Source organism: Lithobates pipiens, unplaced genomic scaffold, assembly GCF_037356315.1.
Source record: "Lithobates pipiens isolate NorthernLeopardFrog02 unplaced genomic scaffold, aLitPip1_a1.2 Scaffold_18, whole genome shotgun sequence".
Taxonomy (NCBI): domain Eukaryota; kingdom Metazoa; phylum Chordata; class Amphibia; order Anura; family Ranidae; genus Lithobates; species Lithobates pipiens.
Window position 1 is genome coordinate 473,984,084 of NW_027507758.1, and position 27,318 is coordinate 474,011,401.

General features: G+C 42.9%; 1 protein-coding gene across 1 annotated transcript in view; it reads left to right on the forward strand.

Moving 5' to 3' along the window:
* The first annotated feature begins 319 nt into the window (after positions 1 to 319).
* The window catches only part of LOC143988634 (G-protein coupled receptor 35-like), a 101,297-nt gene continuing 74,298 nt past the window's right edge, over positions 320 to 27,318 (forward strand). The window contains exon 1 of the mRNA XM_077488338.1: positions 320 to 447. The gene's annotated coding sequence lies outside the window, so the exon portion shown is untranslated. The remainder of the gene's footprint in view (positions 448 to 27,318) is intronic.

Genomic DNA, 27,318 nt, shown 5'->3' on the forward strand with positions numbered 1-27,318 from the left:
AATTTTTAAGCAATAAAGTTAATTATTTTACATAATTGATTATTGTCTCGTCTATGGTGACTAAAAAGTTCATAAGCCCCCCTTTTTTCTTTATTTAATGATATATTAGGACGTGGCACAGATTTACACTTTCATGTATCCACAGCACCACTCTGTGTTTTAGATACGTTTACCAATCTTTCTTTGCAGTAAGTGTTTCATTTAGTTAAAAGAATACTTCTTCACAGCCCACTGTGACAAAATACAGCAAGGAAGTGAAGAAATCATGTCTTGGTATATATAAATAGTAAAAGAAGGACCATATAGTAAGTAAGCACATCCTGTACACTCCGCACATTTTTTCTTTTTCATCTTTTGGTTAATTTTTTGTCAGAGGAGCACAGCACATTTGGTTATTTCCTATGCAAGAAAAGAGGTATTTAATTAGCATGAAACTACTGATCAACGGTAAGTTATCTGATAATGAAAATTATGCTAAGTTAAAAGAAACTGATTTATTTTTGTAACAAACTGGACACTATACATCTATATGCTGTATAATAGGTAAAAAAATGGGGTAACAAAAACAAAGAGTTTTAGGACCCAAAAATTAAAAACACATTCACTGCAGATTAAGAACACATATTATTAATTAGGTTTATAGAACCTAAAATCGAAATTTCAAAAAAGATTTTAAATATTATAACATGTACAACACCCTATGATAACAAATTTTATTTCAGAATGAAAAGGAAACCAACTCGGCTTAATAGGAACATTTTAATGTATGATAAGGCACAAATAAAAATGTTTTAACTAATGAATAAGAACATAACTGTATTTATATTGAAGGTTGGGGTGTAAACAATTACCCGATTTAGAAAAGAAATCGAGCATGCTTACTTTGCAAGGAAATTTTCAGTTAGCTAAATGAATGTAGTATAATATACCCGATTACGTGCATGGAAACTTTACACACACACACACACACAAAAAAAAATGCTTGCATTATATGACTGGATAATCAAAATCAGCACAGCTTTCCCACTTTCACTAAACTAAGTGAAAGTTACCTTGCAAAGGGAACATGCTCTACTCCTTTAGTAAATTAGGTACATTCACACAGGACTGAAGTATACCGTAATTAGATCTGGATCTACAAGGCACCTTAGTACAAATTGATCAATTCAGCACACTAGTGGACGTTTTCCTCCTACATGTGTTGACCGTACTGTGGGTTTACTCACTGCTTAGAGTGGTGCTTCCTGCCAAGCAGAATTCTCTTAATTTTTTTTATTTATTTTTTTTACCAAAGAAACTGCCAAGTAGAATTCAGTTTAATACATATCCTGGTAAAGTCTCAAACTAGAGGGAACCATTTGCTTTCAATGTAAGGCACTTTTTATGTTTCACTTTTCCGTAGCTATTGTGTGGTTGATAAGCTTCTGCTTTTCTGTAGAGCAAAACTTTAAACACAAACTCATCACTAACAGCCATGCTGTAAATGAATGTCATAGTGCTATAATTCCTTATCTCTATACTTGTTCGGCATCTCAAACAGCATTTAGCACTAGGCATTAGCATGGCAGCCAGGAAACTAGCAATTTCAAAAGTAGAGTCCCACAATATCTATTTTCATTATTCTTTCACGACAGGGTGCCTTTAAAGTGATTATAAAGGTTGGAATTATTTTTTTTTTGTTTTGTTTCAATCATTTTTATTAAGTTTAGTTAACAGAAAAGAAAATCAACATAATGTATTTACATTGTGAGTATGAATATTAACATTCCTCAGTCGCTTGTGCTCTATGTGCCGTATATACTCGAGTATAGGTCGATCCGAATATAAGCCGAGGCCCCTAATTTACCACAAAAAAACTGGGAAAACTTATTGACTCGTGTATAAGCCGAGAGTGAGACATGCAGCAGCTACTGTTACAGCTTAAAAGAGTGGAAAAGAGGGTCAACAATGCCCATCTGCAGCTGCATACCTCCCTGTGTCCATCCCTGTGTCCATCCCTGTGTCCCGTCCATGCCTGTGTCCCGTCCATGCCTGTGTCCCGTCCATGCCTGTGTCCCGTCCATCCCTGTGTCCATCGCAGCCTACCTGTCTCTTTGCCTTCTGCAGCCTCTGTGTGCCATGCCGCACCTCTCCTCCTCGTCTGACAGACGGCGGCCATTCCACTGTTCAAAAGCCGCGCCTCTCTGTCTGTGATAGGCGGAACACTCAATTTCCCAGCAGTCAGTGTTCCGCCTATCACGGACATCCTCTCATCCTCGTCCGTAGTATGAGAATGAGCGGATGTCCGTGATAGGCGGAACACTGACTGCTGGGAAATTGAGTGTTCCGCCTATCACAGACAGGGAGGCGCGGCTTTTGAATAGTGGAATGGTCGCCGTCTGCCTACCTGATCTGCGTGACTCGAGTATAAGCCGAGGGGGGCACTTTCAGCCTAAAAAAAGGGGCTGAAAAATCTCGGCTTATACTCGAGTATATACGGTATACTCTAAGTATAGTGTATCCATTTTCATAATATCAATATTCAACGCTCTAGTTCAGAGGTATTGCTTAGGCCCTGTGTTGTGCTAAAATTGTTGCAAAATAATAATCCTGTAGATGTACATGGCCTAATCCCCCTGCTTTTCTAGATTTAACCCCCCTGGCGGTGTTCCCGAGTCTGGCTCGGGGTGGAGATTTTATACCAAAAGCGATAACCCCAAGCCAGACTCGGAACCGCATCGCTGAATGCAGGGAGATGTTACTTACCTTCTCCCCTGGATCCAGCGATGTCCCCCCCGCTGTACAAGCAGCTCGTCCTCAGCTTGATGTATCACGGAGCCGATCTCTGTTCCCTGCGAGCGATGCGACGCACGGGGACGGAGAACGGCGCCAAATTCAAAAAGTGAAACACACACATTACATACAGTATAATGTAATCTTACAGATTACATTGCTGTATGTAATTATTTCACATCCTCTTTGTCCCTAGTGGTCTGTCCAGTGTCCTGCATGTAGTTTTATAATATAAAAACTGTTCTTTATGCCTGGAAACTGGAGATTGTCCATAGCAACCAAAACTGTCCCTCTACATCAAAAATGATTTTAGACCAGCTAGAAAACAGTGATAATTAATTAGAATCACTCGCAGAATTGAGGGATAGCGATTTGTGGGGAGATCCGTCATCAAATACTGAAAAGTAATGACAGTGACAATTCTGCAACTGAGCAAATTTCAGTGTTTTTGATTTGATTACATTATTGAATATATTTTTCATTATTGTTATATTATTTGGTATAATTATTTATAGTTATTTATTATATTATAATTTATGATTTCATTTTTCAAACTTTTATCATACCCGGGATGTCTAGACTCTGGTTTGGACAGATTTAACTGAGTTATTCCTAAGAATTGCAGGACTACAATATAAAACGCCAAATTTTCAGGCAAAATAATTGTACCGCTTTCAGCACCTAAAATCTGAAATAATTATACCACCAGGGAGGTTAATCAACCTGCTAAAAGTGCATCTAGCTCTTTTCCCCTGCCAAAGATATTTATTTAGTATTGGTTGTAATGCATTGAAAAAGGAGTTGGGAATTGGAATTGTTTTTCACCTTTCATGCATTTTAAAAGATGCAAACCTACCCAACCACGATAGTTTGTTTTGTGCTATTTTGTTTAACCTAGCCTCTAGTGAATTTAGGAAAGGTGTATAATTTGCTGAGATAAGGTCTTCTGTTTTAGGAGTTAAAGTTATGCCTAGATACTTGATGCCCTCTTTTTTCCAAATATTGGATTTTGTTTAATTTACCTTATAGTATGATACCTCATTAAATGTTTGTAGTGCTTCGTGTACGGAATAGAGAGAGATTTCTGGGTTTGTGAGCATTAATATTATGTCATCAGCTAAAAGATTTATAGTGTGAGTTCTGGTACCAATTTTTATTGCTCTCACCTGTGGATGTGATCGTATGTAGGTGGCTAGTGGTTCCATTAGGAGAGTAAAGAGTAGTGGGGAAAGGGGGCATCCCTGTCTAGTTCCATGTGTAATTTTAAATGGAGTAGACAGTGTGCTAGAAATATAAGCTTGGGCAGATGGGTAGGTATATAGAGTCATTATGGCTTTGTATATGGAGCCCTGAAAGCCAAACTTGTTCAACACCTGTGCTAGCAATGGCCAATATATCCTATCAAACACCTTCTCTGCATCCAATGCTAGGAGCAGAGAAGGCGTTTTGTGCCACCTGGTTAGAACATCACATTTATCAAGCGCCTGGTAGCGTCAGCTGTCTGTCTTCCTCTAGTGAATCCAGAATGGTCGTTATCAATAAGAGATGATAAAAAAACAACACAAGATACTAGCGCTTTAAAAGATACTGGTGTGTCCTTTTCAGTTCAGTCTGTATTGTTCATTAAAATAAATTCAAAACAGTTTTTATCAAAGCAAGATGTTTTTAAAAAAAAGTTATCTGAGAAAACAGTACTTGGAATTTGCTGAAAATCCAGAAAGGTTGCTTGCTGTTCTTAGAGGATAAGGGATGCATGTGCACAATCACCTGCGGCAGCTGCTTCTTTAGAGTGAAGTCATCTCATGAATAGGATACCAATAAAGGAATATATAGAAGAGCGCTAAATCAGTAAAAAGTGCATTTATTTTATACAATTAATAAAAGTCTCACTTACATCCATAATTATTATTGTCCTCCATTTGATAGTCAAATCACTGTTCCCTTTCGCTGGTGCTGTTACTGGATGAATCCTCCTCCACAGCGCGCTAGGGGAAGCTCTGCTGTGTTCTGTGATGCACAGAGACACAGACTGGCTCGTAGACAGCATGCGACGTCAGCCGGGGGGGTACCCAAAAGCACAACGCGTTTCTGAGCTTGCGCAAGCCTCGTTCGGGCATGTGCGCTCCTTTCTCAAGTGCAGGTATAGGCAATGCTGCAGTGGACTGCTCTTAAATAGGAGAGTGAATAGATAATGACAGACAAGATAGCAATTAACCCTATAATCGATGCAAGCTGGTTGAGAGGGTTATACTAATGATAATACTATGGCAAGTGAATAAAATATATGGTAACGAAGGTGAACTTGAAAAAGGTGAAAAGTTTTAGAAAAGAGTTATATATATAGGGAACAAAGAATGTATGTATAAAAGAGTTGTGAAAAATGAAGAGAAATGAAAAAAACAATGAAAATGAAAAAAAATAAATAAAAAAAAAATACTAATAAAATTGATAATGATAATAATAATAATAATAAAAATAATAACAAAATTAGTGATAATAATGGAAATAAAATAAAAGTAAAAATAAAAATGAGAATAAAGATGAAAATGAGAATTTAAATAATAATAATATTAATAATAATAATAGAAATAAAAATGATAATAATAAAAATAAAGATAAATATAAAAATAAAAAATAAACATGAAAATAACTATAAATATAAAGATGGTAATAGTAAGTATATTTATAGATGGTAGGTAATTTTGGATCTCAAAAGTATTGATAATAGGCCAAATTGAGGAATGCCTATAGAGACGTTGATAACAACTAAAGGCTTGAATAATGTGAACATGGTAATCATAATGATAAAAACAACAATAGTAGTAATAGCAATAATGCTACCACCATTACTCCTACTACTAATCTATCTTGACTGGTTGGAGGTATTATAAATGAAGAAATAACTTCATGGTAATAGCATATACTCATGAGCCCAGTTACAGATAAATGCGACTTAGTCGCATTTTTAAACGCACGACAATATTGATGGTGGAGATACAAGATCAATATATGACAATTGTATGTGAAAACTCACGTGAACTTTCACATACAATTGTCATATATTGATCTTGTATCTCCACCATCAACATCATTGTCGTGCGTTTAAAAATGCGACTAAGTCGCATTTATCTGTAACTGGGCTCATGATTATATGCTATTACCATGAAGTTATTTCTTCATTTATAATACCTCCAACCAGTCAAGATAGATTAGTAGTAGGAGTAATGGTGGTAGCATTATTGCTATTACTACTATTGTTGTTGTTATCATTATGATTACCATGTTCACATTATTCAAGCCTTTAGTTGTTATCAACGTCTCTATAGGCATTCCTCAATTTGGCCTATTATCAATACTTTTGAGATCCAAAATTACCTACCATCTATAAATATACTTACTATTACCATCTTTATATTTATAGTTATTTTCATGTTTTATTTTTATTTTTATATTTATCTTTATTTTTATTATTATCATTTTTATTCCTATTATTATTATTATTAATATTATTATTATTTAAATTCTCATTTTCATCTTTATTCTCATTTTTATTTTTACTTTTATTTTATTTCCATTATTATCACTATTTTTGTTATTATTTTTATTATTATTATTATTATTAATATCATTATTAATTTTATTAGTATTTTTTATTTTTATTTTCATTTTCATTGTTTTTTTCATTTCTCTTCATTTTTCACAACTCTTTTATACATACATTCTTTGTTCCCTATATATATATAACTCTTCTCTAAAACTTTTCACCTTTTTCAAGTTCACCTTCGTTACCATATATTTTACTCACTTGCCATAGTATTATCATTAGTATAACCCTCTCAACCAGCTTGCATCGATTATAGGGTTAATTGCTATCTTGTCTGTCATTATCTATTCACTCTCCTATTTAAGAGCAGTCCACTGCAGCATTGCCTATACTTGCACTTGAGAAAGGAGCGCGCATGCCCGAACGAGGCTTGCGCAAGCTCAGAATGCGTTGTGCTTTCGGGTACCCCCCCGGCTGACGTCACACGCTGTCTACGAGCCAGTCTGTGTCTCTGTGCATCACAGAACACAGCAGAGCTTCCCCTAGCGCGCTGTGGAGGAGGATTCATCCAGTAACAGCACCAGCGAAAGGGAACAGTGATTTGACTATCAAACGGAGGACAATAATAATTATGGATGTAAGTGAGACTTTTATTAATTGTATAAAATAAATGCACTTTTTACTGATTTGGCGCTCTTCTATATATTACGTTATCAATAAGAGAAGGTAAGATGTTCACTAATCTCGTTGCCAGTAGTTTTGAAACATCAAAGTTTATTATAAGAGAAACATTGCACATATACATGGAAACCATTTCAGTTACAGACATATGCTGTGTGTATATTAGCAAACATCAACAAAAGGGAGAGAATGAGACTGATGTCTTTTAGAACAATGGGTGGAGATCCATCAAAACAGCAATTGCTAATGAGACTACAGCGGTTACCTGAAATCTCCAATAGGTGATGTGATCTACCACCGGCCTCTTGAAGTTTCCCAGACAGTATATTTAGAGAGGTGAGAGAAAGTAGAAATAGGGGCAAGAATGTAGGAGAGAGGAAGAAGGACAGAGGGTTATTATGTCTTATAGAGGCGTCATGAGAGTTTTGGGGGTTTACTATGAATTCCCAGCAATCATCTGGCTACGGTTAAGCGAGTGGTTGCCTGGGCATGCAATCAAAGCCAAATATCACATTACATCTGTTTGATCTGTAAAAAGGTCACGAGGAGTGATGCAAATGATTGACAGTAGAGATAATTGTGGGTGGGGGTTATCTGGACTCAAGTTTTATGTAACAGTCGATCGTAATCCTGAGAGTATCAAAAGACAAACCACAGAGACCAAGTCTTATGGTAACGTTCAATTGTTTCATTTGATTGGGCTACCATGTCCTCCATTTCACATATGGAGGTCACCTTTCAGTGTGGGAGTGTTTGTTGATTTTCAGAAAAGCGGAATTAGGGAGTTTGCCGTGTTAATTAAGTGTCTAGAGAGAGAGCTCTTGTATTTCTTGAGGGAAAAGTTTGAAATATGAAGCAGACAGCAAGCTGCATCAAGCTTAAATTAGTCTCCATGATTCGATAGATAGTCTCTGTTACTCTGGACCAGAATGGTGCTCACATTTCACACAGCCACCAAATGTGTAGCAGTGTGCCCTTCTCTTTGTGGCATCTCCAGCATAGGTCTGAAGACTGGGGGTACCATTTGTGGATTTTTTCTGGGATAGCGTATCAATGGGTCAGAAGTTTGTATGCAGTTTCCTGCATCTGCGTACTGAGAGAACACTTATGTGACAGGATGCAAGCTCTTTCCCACTGGTGGTCCGAGATCGGTATACCCAGTTCCTCTGGCCATCTCTCTCTGAACCTGTCTGTGCCCAATGTCTTTAGATCCTGTAACCACCTGTACGAAGTAGAGGTGGACTTCTGAATTTGGACCCCTTCCAGGCACACCGAATCAAACTCTGTAATGTCTTTCGTGAAGTAGCCCTTACGGGCTTTGTTGTTAACATAACTATGGATCTGTAAGTATCATTGCCAGTAGTTTTGCATATATCTTGCTATCATTGTTAAGCAATGACATAGGCCTAAAATTTTGTGGGGAATCAGGTTCCTTCCCCGGTTTGGACAGATCTACTATCAAGGCCTTTAACATCTCTGGGGGAAATGAGGAGGAGGCAGCAGCAGAGCTATAGATTTCAACTAGATGCAGGATTAGAATATCTCGGAATGTTTTGTAATACTCAACCGGTCTTGGCCTGGGGATTTGTTAGTCAGAAGGGAGAGTATAATTTTCCTCACCTCTTCAGCAATGATAGGAAAGTTCAGGTTAGCGAGATGGTCGTGTGTCAGTTTGGGAAGTTTGATTTTTTCAAGAAATGTTTCTATATTAGCTGGCGTCAGTTGTGTTGCAGTAGGATCGTCTTTAATATTATAGAGTGAACCGTAGTATTGGCTGAAGGCATCAGCTATGGCTTGTGGGTGGTGTTGTTTTGTGCATGTGGTGGGGTGTATTATGAAAGGGATTTGGGTTCTGTATGTGTAACCCCTAAGTTTGTTAGCCAGCAGTTTCCCTGCTCTATTACTGCTTGTGCAGTAGGATAATTTAAGTCTCCTGGAGACCTTTTCAAAGTCCTCCAGAAATAGTAGTCTTAGTTCATTGAAGAGATGTGTTAGCTGTCTAGTCAGTTTCTGGAAATTGTGCTCCGTGTTTTGTTTTTTGAGCTTGTGAGACTTGTGAGATTAATGTCTTGGTATGCTGCTGCCTCGTTCTCTTGTTTCTAGCCCCTTGTTGACTCATAATGCCTCTTGTTATCGCCTTTGTGCGAAGGATTCCATAAGAAAGGTCGGATTGTGAATGGAGGAGTCGCCCACTGTCAATTTCAACAAGGCATGGTCCAACCAGGTAGAGCTGCACGATTAATCATAATAAGATCGCGATCTCGATTCACCCCCCGCGATCTCCAGGCTGGATGACCCGCGATTTTGATATTCCCGCCATTTTGATATACCCACCAGTTCCACGTAACCAGCGGTGCCGTGTAACACTGACGTCAGCAACCGGAACTGATGTCAGTCATCGGAGAGCGTGATGCGGAGCAGTGCACACACCGCTGGAAGTCGTGATGCCTGGGCGTGGGCGGTACACTGTGGCCGGGAAACTAACACAGCGCAGCAGTGAGTGCGCACTGTGTGTGCACGCCACAGATCTGATTTCCAATTCCAAAATGTGAGTGAGCTTCCTTCCTTCCACCACATCTATTGTAAAAATGAGTGAGGCAGAGGCTGGTGCAGTCACTGCACACAGTGCAGAGGCTGCCGTAGGCACAGACTCAGAGGCAGAGTGTGTTTGTTCTGGGGTCCTTCTGTACCCGGCAGCCTCTTTGTATTGGAGTAGGTCCCCTAATTTTCCGCACTGAAAACCTATTATCATCAATTATATGGGCGGGGGGACCGGTTTGATGTTTCCCTGGAGATTCAATCGGCATGAGTTTGAATTTCTGCTGGTATCACAAAAAGCCTGTATAACCCTTTGAATATATATTCCTTTGGGTCTGATACGTTTGGTAAGCCCGCATCCAGAGCGGTGGTGGGACTGTCATGTGGTGTCTGCATGTTATCCCTTTAAGAGCGAAGTTGGATTGATAATTTGACTACACAGATGGGATTTGGTCATTTTTACCATACAAAGAGACTATATCTATATCAACAAACTGTTTTGTTTCATTGACTATTTTAGTTGTTGTACAAATATGTTATATGCGGTAAATGTCTTATAGACATATTTAATGCACAACCTTTTCAGGTAAATGGTTTATTAGCACTAGTTCGATGCTTATTCAGATTAATGTTCTTACCATAAGGAACATTGATATATACCTTGGTGGTTGTACACAGGGGTCACTTTATAGGTCATTTTCTTCTTGTCACAATTTTTACTTTTTCGTTTAGCGCCACACGTTTATTCAGACAGACTCAGTGGCAGAGCAATGCACAAGTGAGTCTGATAAAATGAAAAACCCAGATGCTTTTGTTCCAAAAAGAGGAGCTTATTCCCAAGTGTGGGCTTATTTCGGATTCAAACCAGATGATGACACTCAGCAAACCATCTACTGCAAGCAATGTTTAGCCGTTGTTTGTGCGCCAAAGGGTAACACCACCAATCTGTTTAATTACCTGAAACGTAATCACATACAAGAATATGAGACAGTAGGGAAAAAGAAAACTGCTCAATCACAAAGTACCTGCAAGCATACGAAACAAACATCAATTAACCGCTTCCTGCCCGCCCTATAGCCGAATGCCGGCCTTAGGGCGGGCGGCTTCCCGTGCCTGGCCGTCCCTGGACGGCCTGGTGTTTACTTCCGCAATGCGCGCCGCTGCGGGCGCGCATCGCGGAAGTTCTGTGTTTGCCGTGTCCCCCGGGGACAGGCAAACACAGATCGCTGTAAACGGCCAATCACAGCGGCCGTTTACAGCGTGATCGGCGTGTCCAATGGGAGATGATCTCATATGTAAACATATGAGATCATCTCTCAGCGCCGCTCTCCCTCCTCACACAGACAGCGTGTGAGAGGGGAGAGAAGAACGGCTGCAGCAGCCGTCAGTGTAAAAAATAAAAAAAAATAAAAAAAAAGTAAAAAAAAAGTTTAATAAAAAGTGCCATCCTCCCCCAGAGCCATCCTCCCCCAGTGCCACCCCCCCCCCAGTGCCATGCCCCCCCCCCCCAGTGCCATCCTGCCCCAGTGCCATCCTGCCCCAGTGCCATCCGCCCCAGTGCCATCCGCCCCAGTGCCATCCGCCCCAGTGCCATCCACCCCAGTGCAATCCACCCCACCCCAGTGCCACCTGCCCGCAGTGCTATCTGTCCCCAGTGCCACCTGTTGTCAGTGCCATTTGTCCCCAGTGCCATCTGTCATCAGTGCCACGTATAAGTGGCATCTGTCATCAGTGCCACGTGTTATTAGTGCCACATAGTGCCATCTGTCATCAGTGCCACGTATTAGTGCCATCTGTCATCAGTGCCACGTATCAGTGCCATTTGTCATCAGTGCCACCTGTCAGTGTCACGTGCCATCTGTTGTCAGTGTCACGTGTCATCAATGCCACTTATCAGTGCCATCTGTCATCAGTGTCACGTGTCATTGGTGCCACGTATTAGTGCCATCTGTCACCGGTGGCACGTATTAGTGCCACGTATTAGTGCCACATGTCATCAGTGCCACGTATTAGTGCCACGTGTCATCAGTGCCACATATTAGTGCCACGTGTCATCAGTGCCACGTATTAGTGCCACGTGTCATCAGTGCCACGTATTAGTGCCACGTGTCATCAGTGCCACATATTAGTGTCATCTGTCATCAGTGCCACGTGTCATCAGTGCCACGTATAAGTGTCATCATTGCCACGTATCAGTGCCATCTGTCATCAGTGTCACGTGTCATTGTCCTGGTATTTCAAAAGTGTAATAAGTAGTCAACAAGTTAGATGTGTAATTTATGCTCCTAGAACACGTGATGGCGCTCCCTGCATGTTGGGCCTCTCTATGTGGCCAGGCTGCGAAAAAGTCCCACACATGTGGTATTGTAATACTCAGGAGGAGTAGCAGAATTTTTTGGGGGGTGTCATTTGTGGTATACACATGCCACGTGAGAGAAATAACCTATTACAATGACAATTTTGTGGAGAAAAATAAAGAAAATGAAAAATCTTCATTTTGCAAAGAATTGTGGGAAAAAAATGACAACATCAAAAAGCTCACCATGCCTCTTACTAAATACCTTGGAATGTCTACTTTCCAAAAAGGGGTCATTTGGGGGGTATTTGTACTTTCCTGACTTGTTTGGGTCACAAGAAGCGAGATAGGCCACCAGTACATCAGATGTGATCAATTTTGTGCGATTCGCACCACAGCTTGTAGACTCTCTAACTTTCACAAAGACCAAATAATATCCACTAATTTGGGTTATTTTTACCAAAGATATGTAGCAGTATAAATTGTGGCCAAAATTTATGAAGAAAAATTAATAATTTGCATAATTCTGTCACAGAAACAAAGAAATATGCGTTTTTTTTCAAAATTTTCGGTCTTTTTTCATTTATAGCGCAAAAAATAAAAACCCCAGAGGTGATCAAATACCACCAAAAGAAAGCTCTATTTGTGGGAAAAAAAGGACACAAAATTCATTTGGGTACAGTGTTGCATGACTGAGTAATTGTCATTCAAAGTGTGAGAGCACCGAAAGCTGAAAATTGGTCTGGGCAGGAAGGGTGTTTAAGTGCCCAGTAAGCAAGTGGTTAAAGGAACATTATTTAATACAACACCGTACCCAACAAACTCTCTCAGGCACAAAGAAATAACAGAAGCAATCACATTTCACCTGGCTAAAGACATGGTTCCCATGACCACTGTTGAAAAAGAGGGGTTTAAAAAACTCATTCAAACCCTTGATAAGTGCTTTCAATTGCCCTCTCGTACTTATTTTTCACATGTTGCAATCCCTGGTCTGTACGTCAAATGTCGTGAAAGAGTTGCAACGGAATTGCGAGATGTACTTAATTTTGCAGCAACTTCAGATTTATGGTCCAGCAGAGCAATGGAACCATACATGAGTTTGTAGTCAGAGTCTTCAAGCGGGAAATGCGATAATCCTAAGAACCAAGGCCTGAGGTGTGCCTTGGCCTAGCTGGTCAGTATGCCTGAAAAGAGGGCATACCCTGAATGTAAGAATAAGAACAAAATGTTATGAGAATGTATGAAAATACTGGGGGAATGGGTGGGTGGAACCCAGAAATCCCAACAACCCCAGCTCTAACAGAGGAGGAGGTTTAAATAGCCCTCTCAGGCTCCTCCTACAAATACAGGCTGCGGCCTGCGGCCAGCCTTTCCACTTGTAGTCAGAGTCTTCAAGCAGGAAATGCGATAATCCTAAGAACCAAGGCCTAAAGTGTGCCTTGGCGTAGCTGGTCAGTATGCCTGAAAAGAGGGCAAAAAGACACAAATTTAGGTGAAGAAGGGAAGGTAATGAACCATCACGGATAATGGCGTGCTCCCAGACAGCAACAGTAAGTATCCAGCAAGTAACCATAAGTATCCGCTGTGACAAAATAACACACTGACCCCTGACTAGGTGATGAGAAGGGGCCCCCTATAAAACCCGTGAAACTCCCCTGAACCCAACGGAACCTCCCCTGAAAGATTGAATTGAGCCATGACGCCCGAGACACCCAGACCCGAGAACGCACTGTTTAAGAAATATGAGGATACGTGGGGGGAAAGGAACAAGGCCTGGCCCAAAGAACCCCTGCAAATGATGGCGAAAATACCTCAAACACCAGTGAAATAACTCAGACATACAAACCCCCCCCCCCCCCAAGAGGGTGAGTGGCAAAAAAGACCCCTTGGTCCCACAGAATATGCTTGGGTCATGCTATAGCCTGAGACCCAACAGCTGAGTCATAAATCCTGAACCGAGGAAAGAGGGCCAGACTCCCTCCCAGGGAAATAATCCCATGGCGTGATACATACCCGAGGTGGCTGAAGCCCCCCCTACTGGGAACAGGCTGAGGAAAAGACGACTGGACTGAGGTCCTCAAGTAGAACTCCAGGCAATATGTTAGCCAAGATCAGAGCCAAGAGCGGAATCCAGAATCATTATGACGTCTGCCCAACCTATCACCCAAGGACCATCACAGGAACGTGGCTTAGCACACACCCTAAGAGAGACTATACATCCCTGGGCGGTACCAGGGCCTCAATACAACAGGGCATCAACTGAAGCAAAATATATCTGACTGCTTCCGACCCAAGGGTGAGCCCAGTGGTGAAAAGACATCAGCACCAATCAACTAGCCCCCCAACAACGGCCGGGCTGACGGAAGTGAGTGCAAGCATGGTTGATATCGGTATGGATGCCAAGACGGCCCTACCTGAAACACAAACTAGAGAAATGACAGACAACCAGACAGAAGAACAACAATGCCCCCCCCCCCCCCGCCTACCTAAAAATAAAACAAGAGCAGAAAGTCAATACCACTGCATGAATGAGTAACAGTGCAGAGACAGGTAATTAACAGAGAACTCAGGACTAGTGTACCCACAGGCCGTGGTGGGTAGTTGTATGGATGGGGTGAATGAACATGCATCGTATGACGTATGGTATATGGGTGAGAAGATTGTGGACAACAATCAATTAACAAACGAAAATCTCAGCCTGTATGGATCTGTAGACATGACAGATCCTGACGTGTGAGTCCTAGCTACCTGACCCAGGTACAAACATGACACAGACACGATGGGACATGACAAAACAACGAAGACAAAGGACTACCAGAGTATGCCATCAAGGCTGAAATACTAAAAAAAGACATGCTAGCAGCAACACAAAACATCAACGCTATGACAGAGACACCGCTATGACAGAAAAACTGAAAACTGAATGCTGATGCAGAAACATAGAGACAGAAATCCAGGGGCAGAACGCAATGACAGCAAACCAAAACTGAAACTCTGAGGCATAAATGCAACGCCAGGAATCCTGGGGCAGAAAACGCTACAACAGAAAAACTGAGACAGTGAAGCCACAGCAGAAACCTGGCCAGAAATGCATTGACCGAAACCCCGCTGAGACTGAACGCTGAGACAGAAATGCAAAGACAACAATCCTGCGGCAGAAACGATATGACCGAAAAGTTAATACTGAATGCTGCCAAAATTACTGAGACTGAACGCCGAGCCGAACACTATGATGGAAAAGCACGCAATGACAGAAATGCTGGGGCAGAACACAATGACCAAAATACAGGGGTAGAAACGCAACGACAGCTTTCTGCTAAGCATTTTCTATGACAGAAATGCTGGACAGCATGCTGGGGTGGACCCCTGTGACAGAAAAGCTGGGGCGGACCACTGCGACAAAAACCTGGTGTGAAACGCTGACAGAAATCCTGAAGCAGAAAATGCCATGACCGAAATCCAGGGCCAGAAAACGCCATGACAGAAAACCAGGGGCAGAAATGCCATGACAAAAGTCCTGGGGCAGAAAAACGCTAAGACAGAAATCCTGGGGCAGAATGCTAAGACAGACACGCCGGGCAGAATTCTGATGGGAATCCAGGGGCAGGACGCTATGACAGGAATCCAGGGGCAGGACGCCATGACTGGAATCCAGGGGCAGGACGCCATGACTGGAATCCAGGGGCAGGATGCCATGATGGGAATCCAGGGGCAGGATGCCATGACTGGAATCCAGGGGAAGGACGCCATGACAGGAATCCAGGGGCAGAACGCCGTGAGGGGAATCCAGGGGCAGAACGCCGTGATGGGAATCCAGGGGCAGAACGCCGTGACAGGAATCCAGGGCAGAACGCCGTGACAGGAATCCAGGGGCAAATACTGACAGACATACTGGGCCGCATGTTAAGACAAAAATGCTGGACAACACGCTATGACAGAAATGCTGGACAGAAACACTATGACAGAAATGCTGGACAGAAACGCTATGACAGAAATGCCACAACAGAAATTAACAACCCCAGCCCGAAAGAGAACATATCACTAAAATGCAGTATAATGAGTATATGTCCACGCCACGTGGAGCTCAGGCGGGGGGAGGCACGCCACATGGAGCTAAGGCGGGGGGAGGAGGGGGGGGCGAGAGACCCACCACGTGGAGCTCTGGAGGGGGGGCGAGAGACCCACCACGTGGAGCTCGGGGGGGCCCACCACGTGGCCACGCCAAAGATGCCCAGTCCTACCCTCACCAATCTCCTTGAGGAACAACCCATAAACATCAAGCAGATAGGGGCAGATATGCAACCATAGCCCCTGAACATGGTTTAAACCACTGAGCCATCATAGTTTAGGCTCTTATTTAAGCTGCCAAAGTAGGCAGCCAGAGTGCATGGGGAGAGAGGAGCTTTCGGGCAACCAACCCCCCCACCCACACTGGGAGAAACAGTGAGTGCACTGCACATGTGAGGGGGGGACGGGGGAGCCGGCAGTGGCCGATCATCTCCCCTCCCCCCACCCGGAGAATCAGCTGGAACTCTGCACATGTGAGGGGGAGGGGGAGCCGGCGGTGGGCAATTACCTCCCCCCGCCAGGAGAATCGGTGGGTGCTCTGCATATGTGAGGGGAGAGGGGGAGCCGGCGGCGGCCGATCGCCTCCCCCTCCCCGTCAGAAAAATCGGCGGGTGCTGAGCACATGTGAGGGGAGAGGGGGAGCTGGCAGTGGCCGATCACCTCCCCCTCCCCCCATCAGAAAAATCGGTGGGTGCTGAGCCCATGTAGGGTGGCCAAATGCCGATCACCCCCCTCCCCCTGGCGGGAATACCGAGTGGGCTGCCGGCAGAAGAGCTGAGGGGAGAGTGTGGGCGAAGGACGGCCGATCACCCCCTCCCCCCGGCAGGAATACCGGGTGGGCTGCCCGCAGGAGAGCTGAGGGGAGAGTGTGAATGACAGATGGCCAATCACCCCCCCTCCCCCCCAGCGGGAATACCGGGAGAAGCGGCCGGGCTGCATGCAGGAGAGCTGAGGGGAAAGTGGGAAAGTGCAGGTGGAGGACAGAAGGACGGCCGATCACCTCCCTCCCCCAGGTGGAAACACCCGGGAGAAGCAGGGGGGCGGCCCCTCCAGATCTGCTGGCGAGCAGCGGATACATCCCCCTCCCCCCGGCGGGAACACCGGGAGAAAGCAGGCGAGCGGCCCCCACGTGGCATCAGATCAGCTCAGGAGAAAAGAGCTGACGGGCATGCCGAAACACCCCCCCCCCCCAACCCCGGGAGAAACAGATGGGGATCAGTGCAGAGGGGTGGGTGGCAGGCGGTATCCCCGGTAGTGCGAGACACTCCCCACACCAACGTGACACGAGATTGTCACTCAGCAAGTAGCCAGCACTGTCTGCATAACCCAGAAATCCCACCAACAGAGGAGGAGGTTTAAATAGCCCTCTCAGGCTCCTCCTACAAATACTGCGGCCAGCCTTTCCACTTAACAATCCATTTCATTAATGATGATTTTGAGATGACAAGCCGGTGCCTACAAACTGGGTTTTTCCTTGAGGACCACACTGGCTAAGCTTAGGTGCAGGGATTAAAGGATGCTCTCAACTGGAAATTGGAGGAGAAGAATCTTGTGTATATCACTATAGACAACGGAAGCAACATTGTAAAGGTCATATCCATAAATCACTGGACACGATTGCAGGGTTTTGGGCATAGGCTTCATATCGCAATCGAGAATGCAATGAAGGACCCACGAATTAAGCGTGCTATGGGTTTGTGCAAAAAGCTTGTTGGGTGTTTAAGCTATAGTTGGAGGAGGAAGAGGGAGCTTTCTGAAGCACAAAAACAACTCTGTTTACCAAACCACAAGCTCAAGACAGAGTGCCCAACAAGGTGGGGATCTAGACAGGCTATGGTGAGGAGACAGACTTCACAGATGCTCTTTCAGGAGAGCAGTATGTCAGTGTCTCTTCTGTGAAACCTATTTCAGGCTTCTGTTTTGGCTGTTAAGGAAGATGACTCTGATCTTATTTGCACAATGAAATCAAAGATAATGGGGTATCTGGAGGAAAAATATCAGGACCAAAAAACACAAGACCTTCCCGACATAGCCACAACCCTTGATCCCAGGTTTAGGATGACTTATGTTAATGAAGATAACAAAACTGCTGTCCAGAACAGACTAAAAGAGGAGATGTCAAAGCTAACAACAGTTAAGGAAAGCCCCCCTACAAATCCCAGTGGCCAATGTCATGCAAAGAAGTCTTGAAAGAGCTTGGGTAGCTTTTTCAAATCAGCAAGTGAAGGGGCACCAGATCCAGCCTCAGGCTCACAGCAACAACAATCCAAAAGCTTGTCCTTGGAGCTACACTCTTATCTGATCTTAGGCAACACTGACAGTGAAGATGATCCGTTAGTCTGGTGGAAGACTCACCAGTAGCAGTATCCGAGATTGTCTGCACTGGCCAGAAAATAGCTTTGCATTCCTGCAACTAGTTCCCCTTCTGAAAGGGTTTTTAGCACAGGGGGCAACATTGTCACTTGTCGCCGTTATGTACTGAAGCCACAAAATATGGATAGGCTTGTGTTTCTAGCTAAAAATCTTTAAATTTGTTATCTTTATCCGACATTACAATTACCGTATATACTCGAGTATAAGCCGAGATTTTCAGCCTCTTTTTTGAGGCTGAAAGTGCCCCCCTCGGCTTATACTCGAGTCATCGCCATCTGCCTGCCCGATCAGCGTGTCGAGCAGACAGACGGCGGCCATTCTACTATTCAAAAGCTGCGCCTCCCTCTCTGTGATAGGCGGAACACTCAATTTCCCAGCAGTCAGTGTTCCGCCTATCACGGACATCCGCTCATTCTCATACTATGGATGAGGATGAGAGGATGTCCGTGATAGGCGGAACACTGACTGCTGGGAAATTGAGTGTTCCGCCTATCACAGAGAGGGAGGCGCGGCTTTTGAACAGAGGAATGGCCGCCGTCTGCCAGGAGGAGAGCGTGGCACACAGAGGCTGCAGATTGGCACAGGTAGGCAGGGATGGACGGACAGCACAGCACAGCGACGGACGGGACACAGCGACGGACGGGACACAGGGACGGATGGGACACAGCGACGGATGGGACACAGGGACGGACGGGACACAGGGACGGACGGGACACAGGGACGGACGGGACACAGGGATGGACACAGGGACGGATGGGACACAGGGACGGATGGGACACAGGGACGGACGGGACACAGGAATGGACACAGGGATGGACGGGACACAGGGATGTCTCACCCTCGGCTTATACACGAGTCAATAAGTTTCCCAGTTTTTTGGGGGTAAATTGGGGGCCTCGGCTTATACTCGGGTCGGCCTATACTCGAGTATATACGGTACATTCAAAAACATTCAGGTAGTATCATGATACTACCTACCTGAATGTTTTTTGAATGTAATTGTAATTTATTTCTTTCACATTTCACATTTTCATTTCATTCATTGTCATTTCTATAAAATTAGTTTGATTGAAGCCAGAGTACTATGGCTTATTTTAGAACAAAGGACTATTCCCCAATCCCCCTCGGATGGGATTTTTAAGGCCACAAACACTGAAGTGCGTTAGAAATTGATTTATTTTTACATAAAAAGATAGATCACACAACATCAATGATCAATGGTTAAAGACTTAAAGGCATAACCACTAAATGTGTTATAATACATGTGACAAACAAAGCAAAACAAATTATATTTTTAACCATTGATCATTGTATGTGATGATCTATCTTTATATAAAAATAAATCAATTTCTACTGCACTTCAGTGTGGCCTTAAAAGTCCCATCCAAAGGCCAAGGGAGAAGGAACAGTCCTTTGTTCTATACAATCCAGGGATGTGGCCACTACAGTACATTCACAACCTGAATCTTGGGTAGCTTTTTCAAAGCTGCACAAAATGAAAGGACATCAGTTCCAGCCTCAGGTTCACAGCAACAACAATCCGAATGCTTGTCCTTGGATTTACACTCTTATCTGTTCTTAGGCAACATTGACAGTAAAGATGATCCGTTACCTGAATGTTTTTTGAAGTAATTGTAATTTATTTATTTCACATTTTGTTTGATTGAAGCCAGAGTATTATGGCTTAAGTTATTTTAGAACAAAGGACTGTTCCCAAATCCCCCTTGGAATGGACTTTTAAGCCTACACACTGAAGTGCATTAGAAATTGATTTATTTTTATATAAAAAGATAAATCATACAACAATGATCAATAGTTAAAGCCATAAACCACTAGATGTGGTATAATACATGTGACAAACAAAGCAAAGCAAATTATGCTTTTTAACCATTGATCATTATGTGATCTATCTTATGTAAAATAAATCACATTCCTAATGCACTTCAGCTTTTGTTTGTGGCCTTAAAAGTCCCATCCAAGGGGGAACAGTCCTTTGTATGTCCTATAAAATCCAGGGATGGGGCCACTATATGCAACATCACATTCATGTGTCATCCAGTGTTATAGTGATGATCTCCCTTTTCTGTATTTTTTGAGAATCGTGAGAGAATCTTCATTCTAAGCAAAAGAATCGTGATTCTCATTTTTCCCAGAATTGTGTAGCTCTACGACCAGGTAATGTTAATCATTTTTGCAGTTTTGCATTTGAACAATACCCATTTATCTACTAAAAACAAATCGATTCTTGTATAAGACTTATTGTTATTTGGAAAGAATGCGTAGTCCCGTTCATTGGCATTGATGCATCTCCAAGCATCATACAGCTCATAAGACCGTAATAACGCCTTCAAAGTTGGTGGAAGGTGTTTTGGTTTGGAGTTAGAGTTTATCTTTGGGTCTGTGTAATATTGAAGTCCCCATATATCACCAACAGACCTTTCTGTATTTTTCTCATTATCTTGTCGAAGAACCTTGTTTGTCTGGTATTAGGTGCGTATATGTTGGCGACTGTGTAGGTATTGGAGTTTATTTCACATATCAGGATTATAAATAGACCTTGTGGGTCGCATATGACCTTATGGGGGCAGAAAGCTACAGTGTCTCTCGCTGCTATCATCACCCCTTTCTTTTTTGCTTCCGCGTTGGTGTTATAAATAAAAGGAAATTTAGGATGAATACATTTAGGAGGTGATAAATTGTGAAAGCTCACCTCTTGAACACATAGCTTGTCGTAATTATGTTGAAGAGCTTCCTTCCATAGGGATCTTCGTTTGGCCGGATGGTTAAGGCCTTTTCCGTTGATGGTCAACAAATTAACTGCCATGACGGATAAGTGAGAAAGTGCTGAGTGTTGTGATGCATAAATAAGCCACTTATTGTTGGTAGTGTCGTGTCTTTTATCAGGAAGAAGGGTGGAATTTGTTGGAGTTCTGGAGTCCATGCTGTCCTCTCGCGTATGGTCCTAGTTAACTCTGTAATCGGCAGTTGCCATCATACCTGTTATTTTAATATACAATGGAAAATCTCTGAATTGGGACTTTAAAGGCAACCAACATAACAACCATGTATATATGTAAAACATTTTTGTTTCATTGAAACACTCATAAAACTCCTGCATGGGACAATTTAAAAACAATGTAGTACAAAATGATTGCATAGAAATGTGAAGTGGTGATGCCCAAACTAAAAAAGCTAAATGATCGTATTACAGCAGTGACATAGAATGGGTACTGTATGCAACAACGTTTCCATTATCTTCTTCAAGGATGTGAGTCACCACTCTGAAATCAGAAAATTCTACCATAATATAATATTCTTTTTTGTATATTGAAATACATTGCATTGCATCAATATATATACATATGCTCACAAACATTGGAAAATATATCAGATCTCTGCAGAGCTTCACAGTTTCCCACTCAGGGAGGCACTTTTCAACAAGACCACACCAACTAATATGTATTAGGATTTAGGTGTTTTCTCCCATATATAGTACAGACCAAAAGTTTTGACACACCTTCTCATTCAAAGAGTTTTCTTTATTTTCATGACTATGAAAATTGTAGATTCACACTGAAGGCATCAAAACTATGAATTAACACATGTGGAATTATATACTGAACAAAAAAGTGTGAAACAACTGAAAATATGTCTTAAATTCTAGGGTCTTCAAAGTAGCCACCTTTTGCTTTGATTACTGCTCTACACACTCTTGGCATTCTGTTGATGAGCTTCAAGAGGTAGTCACCTGAAATGGTTTTCACTTCACAGGTGTGCCCTGTCAGGTTTAATAAGTGGGATTTCAAGCCTTATAAATGGGGTTGGGACCATCAGTTGTGTTGTGCAGGAGATGGATACAGTACAAAGCTGATAGTCCTACTGAATAGACTGTTCGAATTTGTATTATGGCAAGAAAAAAGCAGCTAAGTAAAGAAAAACGAGTGGCCATCATTACTTTAAGAAATGAAGGTCAGTCAGTCCGAACAATTGGGAAAACTTTGAAAGTGTCCCCAAGTGCAGTGGCAAAAACCATCAAGCGCTACAAAGAAACTGCCTCACATGAGGACCGCCCCAGGAAAGGAAGACCAAGAGTCACCTCTGCTGTGGACGATAAGTTCATCCGAGTCACCAGCCTCAGAAATCGCAGGTTAACAGCAGCTCAGATTAGAGAACAGGTCAATGCCACACAGAGTTCTAGCAGCAGACACATCTCTAGAACAACTGTTAAGAGGAGACTGTGTGAATCAGGCCTTCATGGAAAAATAGCTGCTAGGAAACCACTGCTGAGGACAGGAAACAAGCAGAAGAGACTTGTTTGGGCTAAAGAACACAAGGAATTTACATTAGACCAGTGGAAATCTGTGCTTTGGTCTGATGAGTCCAAGTTTGAGATCTTTGGTTCCAACCACCGTGTCTTTGTGCAACGCAGAAGAGGTGAACGGATGGACTCTACATGCCTGGTTCCCACCGTGAAGCATGGAGGAGGAGGTGTGATGGTGTGAGGGTGCTTTGCTGGTGACACTGTTGGGGATTTATTCAAAATTGAAGGCATACTGAACCAGCATGGCTACCACAGCATCTTGCAGCGGCATGCTATTCCATCCGGTTTGCGTTTAGTTGGACCATCATTTATTTTTCAACAGGAAAATGACCCCAGACACACCTCCAGGCTGTGTAAGGGCTATTTGACCAAGAAGGAGAGTGATGGGGTGCTGCGCCAGATGACCTGGCCTCCACAGTCACCGGACCTGAACCCAATCGAGATGGTTTGGGGTGAGCTGGACCGCAGAGTGAACGCAAAAGGGCCAACAAGTGCTAAGCATCTCTGGGAACTCCTTCAAGACTGTTGGAAAGCCATTTCAGGTGACTACCTCTTGAAGCTCATCAACAGAATGCCAAGAGTGTGCAGTGCAGTAATCAAAACAAAAGGTGGCTACTTTGAGGGACCTAGAATATAAGACATATTTTCAGTTGTTTCACACTTTTTTGTTCAGTATATAATTCCACATGTGTTAATTCATAGTTTTGATGCCTTCAGTGTGAATGTACAATTTTCATAGTTATGAAAATAAGAAAACTCTTTGAATGAGAAGGTGTGTCAAAACTTTTGGACTGTACTGTATGTGGGGTTGCATATTCGACCAAGCAGAAAAATATATAATATGTCTCCATTTGGCAGTTTAAACTCTTTCTGTTTCTTAATATAGTGGCAATAGGAACAATTGCCACAATGGAATGTACTCAAATTGCAGCATGGATTATTTTTATTACCCCCATATTCACTTTGGATCAATCGAATCTTGATTGATGTCGCCCTTCTAATATGTTATTTTCAGGTCTGCCGCCACCATTCTCGTGAAAGAATCAGGGAGTGAAGCATTACGGCTTCACTTCCCAGTTCCCTACTGCGCATGCGCGAGTCACGCTGCACATAGTAAATGGTCCCCGCTATCTCTTGGGACCCGTGTGTTTCCCAGGAGACAGCGGGGGGGGGGGGGTGACGTGAAGGGGCGTGACTCTGCACCCCCCTCCCCCCTGAAAGGTGCCAATTGTGGCATTGAAGGGGGGAAGGGTTCCGATAAGCGAAAGTTCCACTTTTGGGTGGAACTCTGCTTTAAGAATAAGTTTGGTTGTGTTATCTGTAGTTATTTTTTTTGCACTTTTTGAATATCAGATCTTCTCTTATTTGTTTAATTGCTTTTCTAGTGTGGCTTTCAAGTAGCCCCTTTCCAGAAGTCGCTCCGTTAGCCTATATGCCTCTGTGTGAAAATTAAGTTGATTTGAGCAATTCCTTTTTATGCGTAAATACTGACTATAGGGTATTGATTTCTTAAGAGAACTGGGATGAAAACTGTTAGAGCGCAGGATTGTGCTACCTGCAGTATCTTCTCTATAATGTTTGGTTGTTAATGTATTTAACAACCAAATGTATTTTTTGTTTACGGTAACATCCAGAAAATGTACCTCTTGTAAATCAAAATTCATAGAGAAAAATAGATTGAAGTTATTTCTATTCATTAGCTCCAAACATTGTATCAGTTGGGACAAGGGTCCATCCCAAACAAAGGAATATATTGTTGATATACCTATGCCAGATCATTATCTGGCTAGTATACATCACTAAATCCTCATCTGATAGAAATTCCCACTCCCCAGGTACAGGTTTGCATATGAAGGGGCACAACTCGTCCCCATAGCCACAGCCTGCACCTGGAGGTAGTGGGGGCCTTGGAATGGAAAAACACTGCAATATAAGATATATCTTAGCATTGCCATAGTGAACTCATTGAACTTCCATTAAGTTGAGTTATATTGAGATAATACATGTTCAATCATTTCCAAGCCTTTTGTGTGGGGAATATTGTTATATAATGATTTCACATCAATCGTACGCATTCTCTGGGATAATTACATTTTCAACTATTTGCAAAAAATTTAATGTATCCTTCACATATGAGGCCAGACTAACAACATGGGATCTTAGGTGCTTTTCTATCAATTAACTTACACTTGGAAATTGAGCCATTGACCAAAATGTTTGGTCTCACCAGTGGATCATTGAAGGATAGATGCTGGTCTGAGAGGAATATTTCTATTTTCACTGCTAAAGGTATGAGGTTAAAGTTGTGTAGTTCAGACTTATTTTATTTTTTCATTATTATTCTTTTATATATATATATATACACAGTGCCTTGCGAAAGTATTCACTCTGCCACTCCCCACTTCACGCCCCACTTTTCATTTTTTTATTAGTAAAAAAAAGTTTAAAAAATCCAATAGATTCCGTTCCACTTCACAATTGTGTCCCACTTGTTGGTGATTCTTCACAAAAAATTAAAAATTTATATCTTTATGTTTGAAGCCTGAAATGTGGCAAAAGGTTGAAAAGTTAAAGGGGGCCGAATACTTTCACAAGGCACTGTATATAATTTCACAAGAGTGAGTACACCCCTCACACTTTTGTAAATATTTTATTATATGTTTTCATGTAACAACACTGAAGGAATGACACTTTGTTATACAAGCTGCACACTCAATACTTTACATTGTAGCAGTGTGCATTTGCTAATGTCTAAACTGCTGGAAACAAAAGAGAGTACACCCCCTAAATGATGTGTTCAATTTGGCCCCAATTAGCCATTTTCCCTCCTCAGTGTCATGTGACTCGTTAGTTAGTTCCATCCCAGAAGGAAGCCTCTTCTAAAGATGATGCAAAGAAAGCCCACAAACAGTTTGCTGAAGAAAAGCAAACTAAGGACATGGATTACTGATGAGACCAAGATAAACGTATTAGATTCAGATAGTGTCAAGCGTGTGTGGCGGCCACCAGATAAGGAGTACAAAGATAAGTGTGTCTTGCCTACAGTCAAGCATGGACAAAAACAGGGACAAGGGATCTAGCCCTTAGGCACTTTAACCACTTGGGTACCGCGCTATTGCAAAATGACGGCAATAGCGCGGACCCACATTTTCGGGACTACGTCTATTGACGTAGTCCCGGTTACGAGCGGCCTGCGCGCCCCCTGAGGGGCGCGCGCGGCGCGCTCTGTGATCGGCGAGTCCGTGAGACTCGCCTGATCACCGATCCGTGTAAGGGGTCGATCCCGACCCCTTATCACGTGATCAGCTGTCAGCCAATGACAGCTGATCATGTGATAAAACGGAGCCGGTAATCGGCTAGTATTCCTCCTCGCGCTGACAGCGCGAGGAGAAAAAAAAAAAGCCGATCGCCGGCGGCCGTGTTCGGGACATCAGTCCCGATCACGGCCAGCAATTTAAACGGACACCTGCCCCCTGCCAGTGCCCACCTGCCACCCGCAGTGCCATCCTGAAATAAAGTAAGTGCCCCCCTGTCAGTGCCACCCAGCAGTGCCCATAGTGCCCACAGTGCCACCCAGCAGTGCCCACAGTGCCACCCAGCAGTGCCACCCACAGTGCCACCCAAAATCTGCCTCAAAGGTGCTGCACCCCAGTGCCGCCCATCAGTGCCCAGCAGTGCCGCCCATCAGTGCCCAGCAGTGCCGCCCATCAGTGCCCAGCAGTGCCACCTATCAGAGCCACCTATCAGTGCCACCTATCAGTGCCCATCAGTCCCATCTATCTGTGGTACCTATCAGTGCCCATCCGTGCCACCCATCCGTGCCACTTATCCGTGCCACCCATCCGTGCCATCTTATCTGTGCCCATCTTTGCCCATCAGTGCCGCCTTATCTGTGCCCATCGGTGCCGCCTTATCTGTGCCTATTAGTACCGCCTTAACTATGCCTATCAGTGCCCACCAGTGCAGCCTATCAGTGCCCACCAATGCAGCCCATCAGTGCCCACCAATGCAGCCCATCAGTGCCCACCAATGCAGCCTATCAGTGCCGCCTAATCAGCGCACTTCAATGAAGGAGAAAAATGACCCGTTTGCAAAATTTTATAACAAACTATTAAAACATGATTTTTTTTTTTTTTTTTTTGCATCTTTTTTTGTTTGTTTAGCAAAAAATAAAACTCCCAGCTGTAACTAAATACCACCAAAAGAAAGCTCTATTTGTGGGAAAAAAATGATAAAAATTTCATTTGGGTACAGTGTTGTATGACCGCGCAATTGTCATTCAAAGTGCATCAGCGCTGAAAGCTGAAAATTGGTCTGGGACTGAGGGGGGTTTAAGTGCCCAGTAAGCAAGTGGTTAAAGGCTCTGATATAACATAGTATAGATAATAGCCCAAAAAGAGACATCATAAAAAGTACAAAGATTTTTTATTTCACAATATATACAAAATATAATCACAAAACAATTATTTAAAACCAATTGTTCACATTGTTATTTAGCAAATTGAATACAGCTTAAGATGCTTATAGAATATACCACTCGGTCGGCCGACTACTCCTGAACAAGCTCGTTTTGGAGCAAAACATGTTGAGTGGTATATTCTATAAGCATCTATTTACAAAAATGCAAGGGGTGTACACACTTTTGTGAAATACTGTGTGTACTCATTGACGGCCCTCTGCTGCATGTTCAGCCGCTGCAGCATTGCCAAAGTTGAGTTTCACATG